Below are 7,595 nucleotides of genomic sequence, written 5' to 3' on the forward strand. Positions count from 1 at the left end.
CCATGAACTTCAAGATCTTTACCTTGTTTGATGTATCTAGAAAGTCACTATAAAGGACAAAAATAGTTATTTGAAGAGCACAACCTATCTGATCAGCACAATATGAAGTACACGAGATTCCTTAAGAGAAAAAAAAATTGTTACTACACATGATCACTTGAAAATAGTTTCTCGCAATTTTATATTCAACTATTCAATAAAAATTATAGTGTATCAAGTAATGTTATTATTCAAGTTGTTAAATCTACAATACAAAATACCTACATGGTATGCCATGAAGTCCAATATAGAATTTAAAGTTTAAGTTCTACTTGATGATATTGAAATGGAAGAGTTATTACCAATCAACAAATAGTTAACTAAATGAATATATCTTAGAAAATTTAACATAAAAGTTTTTTAAAACTCTTTACAAATTGTTTGTATGACTCAATATCCAAACTATTTCATAGATATTATCGACAAGTTATTATTCCTACATTAATAGATTAAGTTAACTATAAGTTAACTATAACTTATCATAAAATATCGAAGATTGTAAGATTTCAAAAATTATAGTATTATATGAAAGTTATTATAATAGTTCTAATAAATATGATATTACTTTAAATTTTTCCTCAAAAGTATTCATCACATCTAGATAAAAAATAAAATGTCCTTTCGTTTTAAATTTACATATTTACTCACTCTAAATATTAATAATTCAAATCTAATTCAATGCACTCCTTTATACATTTTGCATTATCACAGTTATCAAATTAAATAATATTAATTTACCAATTTTAATCACGATTCGGAACATTTTAAAGTTTTCTTTCAGATACTCTGAAACATCTATTCAACCATCTCACTTAAAGTTCATTATCAATAAACCATTAGTAATTATTTTTTATTCTTTATTTGAAGGCTTGAAATTTTGATTTCTCTGAAAATGTCCTACTTATTTTATTTTTATAAATATAGACATGCTAATATAAATCAGTACCGACCTTATCGACTGCGATTTATGCTGATCGCATGGGATTCTAAATATGCCACCTCCTAGATTTAGTCTTACAAATTAAATTATTGAAATGCACTCGTTGACCAATGGCTGGTTTCTTTAGTTTATCCATCGCTAATCCTTCCTCGGTTTATGCCAGATGTTTACGCGAGTTCTTTTGCAGATTTTGACCACATCATCTACTAAGCTCTATGCCAGAAAGTCGACACCTAAATTCAGAGCAAGTAAATAATACGTTAATGGGCTACTTCAGCAGCCACGATTCCTTTACAAAATCTTTCCTTTTTTCATAAAACATGTTACATAGAAAATACGGGCTTGCTTGACGGGACGCCAAAGAATCCTACCGTTGGGAAATTTATTTGAAAAGAGCACCAGCTGTCAAGAAACAGTTCGTCATAGTTTGTTTCAATCTCCACGAGGATAAATCTGTTCGTGCAAGAATCTTATTTCCTTTTATCCTTGATGATTCTGTTATCGAAGACTTTCATGGTCAAATCATTCCACAGGAGACCAGTACGGGGCAGATACTTATTCCTTGACACGGTATATCATTCGACCGGTACTATAAAACGCAGGGTAACAATAAGTCTCTGCAAGTTGTAAGGAGAAACTGTGTTGAGAATGTTCTGATCATTCCATTTCCCTTGTCTCCTCATTTCATATTTGTCTCTTCATACCTGGAGACCGAAACACATATAGAATGATGAGTGGATTCTATATTCGCTGTAACGGGGAATAGAAGATATTGGCCTATCAATATAATTACTTGTGCTGTGTCTTAATTTTTATTGTATCTGGCCATTATTTGATCTGCTCTTTGGACTCACCAAATTGTCCATAAGATAGGCTACGTAGCGTAACAAAAATGAAGTTGACGACTTTGTACTGTATAGTGACAGCATTGCTGCTGAGCCTATATTGGGCACCGGAAGCAGAGGCGCAACTGGCAGTGAAGCTAGGAAGATGGAGACTTCTCGTACAAAACGGCGGGGTGTCAGCGATGCACATGACCACCACGCATGAAAACACGGTGGTGATGTTTGACAGGACAAACTTCGGCCCCTCGCAGCTCAACCTAGACAACGGCCGATGCCGAGACAACCCACAAGACACAGCCCTCACCCACGACTGCACCGCTCATTCCATCGAGTACAAGATGTCATCTAACCAAGTCAGACCCGTAATGCTCTTCACCGACTCCTGGTGCTCATCCGGGGCCTTCACCGCTAACGGCACGCTCGTGCAAACCGGCGGCTACCGTGACGGCTCGCGGGACATCCGTTACTTCGTTCCCTGTTCGACCGGTAACTGCGACTGGAACAACTTCGCTGGGCCAAAGCTCGGCGCAGACCGGTGGTACGCCGCCAACCAGATCCTGCCCGACAATCGCATCATCGTCGTCGGAGGCACCCGGATGTTCCACTACGAGTTCGTCCCAAAGAACCCCGGCGAAGGAGTTTTCAACCTCCCGTTCCTCTCCCAGACCCGAACCAGCGCCCAAGTGGAAAACAACCTCTACCCGTTTCTCCACCTCTCCTCCGACGGCAATCTCTACATCTTCGCTAACAGGAACTCCATTCTCCTCAACTACAAAACCAATGCTGTCGTCAAGACGTTTCCCAGGATGCCTGGCGACGGCCCAAGGAACTACCCGTCCACCGGGTCATCCGTCATGCTGCCGCTCTCCGCCGCAGACGGGTTCGCCAAAGTGGAAGTTCTCATCTGCGGGGGATGTCCGGACAATGGCTTCGCACAGGCTACCGCCGGTAACTTCACGGCCGCGCTCCGCAGCTGTGGACGGATGGTCATCACGGACCCGAGTCCGTCGTGGAGCATGGAAGAGATGCCCGGGGCGAGAACCATGTCGGACATGCTCATTCTCCCCAACGCTGAAATCATCATCATCAATGGAGCCGCAAAGGGCGTCGCAGGTTGGGACATGGCGACCGACCCTGTCGTCACGCCTTTTCTCTACCGTCCCAATGCAGCCGCGGGGCAGCGCTTCTTCACACTGGCGGCCACGGGCATACCGAGAATGTACCACTCGACTGCCAACATAATGGCCGACGGGAGAGTGATTGTGGGCGGGTCAAATCCCCACGCGGGTTACGTCTTCACGGGAACCAACTTCCCGACCGAGCTCCGGCTCGAGGCGTACAGTCCTTATTACTTGGAAAACGTCTACACTCGCCCGTTCCGCCCTAATATAAGATCCGTTTCATCGAGCTCAGTCTCTTATGCGGCCACTTTCACGGTTGTTTACTCCGTTCCCAATCGTCTGACAGGCGTTGTGCAGTTCAATGCCTACGCTCCGTCGTTTACGACGCACAGCAATTCGATGAACCAGAGGCTGCTCAGCCTCGCAGCCAAAACACCGACGCTCGTTTCGAGTGCCACTGGGAATGTGGTTTATTCATCGTCTGTGAGTGCCCCGCCCAGCGCAGTGGCGGCGCCGCCGGGATACTACATGCTGTTTGTGGTAAACAACGGTGTTCCCAGTGTTGCCCAGTGGGTTCAGTTCTCATAACTTGGATTTTATGCACTGCTGATTTCCTCATTAATTTGGAGGGATGCGTAGCTTCTAAAGTCGATCCATTTGTTCGAACTATGTTATGTAATAGGAATGCTGCATTTTTTGGGATAATTTGTAATTTATAATTATGAAAGTTGTAATATTGAATTTCAAAATAAAATTGGAGAGAAATACTCAATTCCAATTGGTTCGTTGTTTGGTAATACTTGTGCATCAGAACGTATGCTGGGTCCAGTCATTTTGATCTATCAAATCGTTCTTGTAAAGAAAAACTTAATACAAAAAATACAGTTCCAAGTAAAAATAATTATTATATAGAAAGGTTTTGTACTTTTCACATTTTGAGCTATAAACTTATTAAGCCCAGAGGTCTCGCAACTGCATAATGGGCCTTAATGATCTGTATATAGAAAGACCCCACACGATTTAATTTGACGCACTTCAAATCTTCTTAATGATACTCGTTAGACAAGACTATTAGAGGGGTTGATTCGTTGCTATTAGTTTCTACTAATATACTTTTTTTTCTTGGCTAAGGTTTGATTTTTAGGTTAAAAGTGTTAAATAGTCAAAGTTGACTTTCTTTTTCTAAGCTTAATTTTTTCTTAATGAGTGATATTTAAGAATTTTTAAGGAAATTATAAATTTGATGTTGAGTGCTTTCAAGATGGTGGAGGGAGCTTACTTTCTTTTCTTAAGGTTGATTGTGGCCACTTATGAGAGATATGTGCATGCAAGTCGCCTCTCCGCCACTTGTATCAACAAGTACCAATTTCAATACTCTTAAGGTCCCTTTTAAAAATTTATGTGATGTGAGATCAATTCAAATTCCCTAAAAAAAATCTAAGATTTTTCCTATTCATTTATTCGTATGTTTCAAGTGATAGTTGAACCTTACAATGTACTCAAGCCTAGAACATGGAAGCCTTTGCAACAAAGCAAGTGGTCTAGGTCTAAATATTTCTACTTTTACTTCTATTTTTTTTGAAATCTTATTCTTTCCATTTTATTTAGACTATTCGTAAATATATTTTATTATTTATATTTTCACCTCATCATATGACAACTCAATAGAATTGAATGAACAATATGTATCCTTATATGTATGTCATTTTGTAACTTGTCTAGATACCACCTTGGCACTATTGACTATTGACTCTAGGATTGTTGCAAGGGATGAATGGTACTCATGTTCGAAGGTTTTTAACCTATTCACTATGTAAGAAATTTGGGTTGCATTTTATGATAGGAAGTTTCAAAAATCCTCCTATGTTGTTTGTACAGGGTCTACTCAAGGAGTTAGAGTGCGTTGATATGTGGTGACTGATCAAGAAAGTACTGTACATTTTTCATAATTCTTTGGAGTTCTTGGCATCGTACACCCAAAAAAAAATTGGGTTGCCTCGTCATGAAGTGCTTTTTAGGTTAACATGTTAAGACAAAATAATCTAGCCCTAATTTTGGTAAGAAGCAAATTTTTTGTATAAAATGGCTTAGGGTTAGGGATTTCAGAATGGTGGTGAGATAGTAGCTTCTTATGGCAGTATTGAGCTATAAGGGATTAAAGATTTTAATCAGGTTGTAATTAATGAATAATAAGAATATTGGACTTGAGTAGAAGCACAAACACATCACCCTTTTATAAAGGAAAATGATAACAAAGGTAAACATGTTCAACTTCAATGACATTAAAGTGACATTATAGTTTAAAATTAGAAAATGACTTGTAAACTAATGAAATGTGTCAAAATGGGTGTAGTTTAGGATTATTATTTTTAATAATTATTTGAAATAAGAATCGATGTGTGTGTGTGTGTGTGTGTGTGTGTGTGTGTGTGTGTGTGTGTGTGTGTGTGTGTGTGTGTACATATGTATATACATATATTTGTATATATATGCATATATCTATATGTAGATATGTATATATGTATGTATATACAAATATGTATGTATGTATGTATGTATGTATGTATATATATACAAATATGTATGTATGTATGATGTATGTATATATGTATGTATGTATATACATATACATACATACATACATACATGCATGCATGCATACATACATACATACATATTTGTATATATACATGCATATCTACATACAGATATATGCATATATATACAAATATATGTATATACATATGTACACACACACACACACACACATTATTGATGATTTTTAGCATTTTCAAAATGCTTAAGAACCAGGGGTCTTTTTCCCACCAAAAAAATATATGTAAATTATTTTTCCCTTGGTATTCTTAATTCTTTTATTTTTTAGGGTCACCTTGAGTTTGGTTCTAGATTTTATTTGGAACCATTGGCTTTAACTCTCCCTTAATCTAAATTTTCCTAAGTTTATACCCTACAAAGTTGTCCTAAAACCAGTCCCTTACCTTAGTCAAAGTTTGGTCGAACAAAGTCTTTCCATTTAGCACGTCTTGAACTTTTAAACCTTGTGTTCCCTTTAACCTCTTTGTACTTTTGAACCACTTTAAACCTAGTTCAAAATAGTTTAGAATGGTTCGACATCATAGAGGTATTTTTCCAAGGAGAGATGTGACACCCAAAATAAGCACGTGGCAGAAACATATCAAGTTGGATATAATGAACAAAGAAGTGGGTCTTTGCACATCCTCTGATGACATAAGGGCAAAAAAGTTAAAATGATGGTAAATAAGGTAATTATGAAGGTGTGCAACTTGTGTGAAATTATTAAATGTTAAGCACCCATAAACAATGCAATATAAGGCTTAAAGACCTGGGGAGAGTAACTACATGTGAAAGTAATGATGATGAGGTAAGGAGAAAAAAGTGAAAAGAATTGCATTTATTGCAATTACCTTGATCAGTCTCACCGTACAATATTTCCTAGCAAGCAAATATTTCCAAGTCCAATTCTCAAAATTTACTCATGGGGTTTTGGTATTTTAAATAGAGATTTTTCTTTAAAATAGTAAGTTCATTCTTGCCTTAAATATTAATTATGGAGAGCACATAGTAGGGGATTCTAGAGGTTTAGTAAAGCTTCTACTATGAATTCAAGGTAACTTTTTGACAATTACTTCATTCAAGTTTTTAGTTCTCAACAATTTATCTTTGAAGATTAACTAGGAGTTGTGATTTTTCTTTAAGATTTGGAACTTGTATTGAAGTCTTCCCTTCATGTTTTTGGGAATGGTGTTAATATGAAAAAGGTCCCCTACTAACTAATACATACTTGAAGGGAGATAATGTAGACGCTATATATGATAAATTACAATCAAATGTAGAGGGTGAATTCATGGGTGAAATTATGGATAGTGGTCTAGGACAATCTACATTATTTCCTCAAGCTGTAGTAAGCTCTAAACAATTTCAAGATTGTTTCAACCATTATGACATCAGGTCTCAATTTATAAGGAAACATGGTGGGAGTGTCTTTCTCTTGGTGACCAAAGATAAAATAATGTGTGTTCAAAATACCCAATGAGACATGTATTCCTACGCTAATTTTAGTGAAAACCCTAACAAGAATCACTCTTTTTATAGCCTGCCATTGGACCAAAAAGCTTTTAAAAGGATGGTTCAAGGTTCCCAAAGGGCTTGAATAAAGATAATATGAAATCCTATATTCATGATTTGGTAGTTTCAAGTTTCATAGAGTCAATTGTTCACCAGAAGTAGTTATGTTTGAGGATTAGATATATCATTTCATTGACATCATACTAGATGGAAAATAGTATCTAGGTTGGTCTAAAATCATAGTTGGTTCAATGAGGGAGTAGTTGAAATTAACTCAAACCATTAAAAAGGATTTCATTATGTCTTCCTACCTCATTTACCGTTTGGTCTCTACCCAAGATCTCACCCCTCTACCTTATAAACCTTGAGATAATGATATCCTTGTATATAATTATTGTCCTTCACTACAAAGAAGTAATGTTTTATTTGATTATAGAAAAGTTCATGTCATTTTCTAGGTAAAGTATGTTTTAAACTAGCTGGCAAGGCATAAGAAAGAGTCTCATCAGAATCCCTATAATTGACACAAGTTTATAGTAGTCT

General features: G+C 37.0%; 1 pseudogene; it reads left to right on the forward strand.

The window, feature by feature from the left end:
• The first annotated feature begins 1,871 nt into the window (after positions 1 to 1,871).
• On the forward strand, positions 1,872 to 3,533 carry LOC149547475 (aldehyde oxidase GLOX pseudogene; annotated as a pseudogene).
• Positions 3,534 to 7,595: the final 4,062 nt, after the last annotated feature.

The sequence above is a fragment of the Cupressus sempervirens genome, chromosome 7 (genome assembly GCF_028749045.1).
Source record: "Cupressus sempervirens isolate cs-2001-9-10 chromosome 7, ASM2874904v1, whole genome shotgun sequence".
NCBI classification, from domain to species: domain Eukaryota; kingdom Viridiplantae; phylum Streptophyta; class Pinopsida; order Cupressales; family Cupressaceae; genus Cupressus; species Cupressus sempervirens.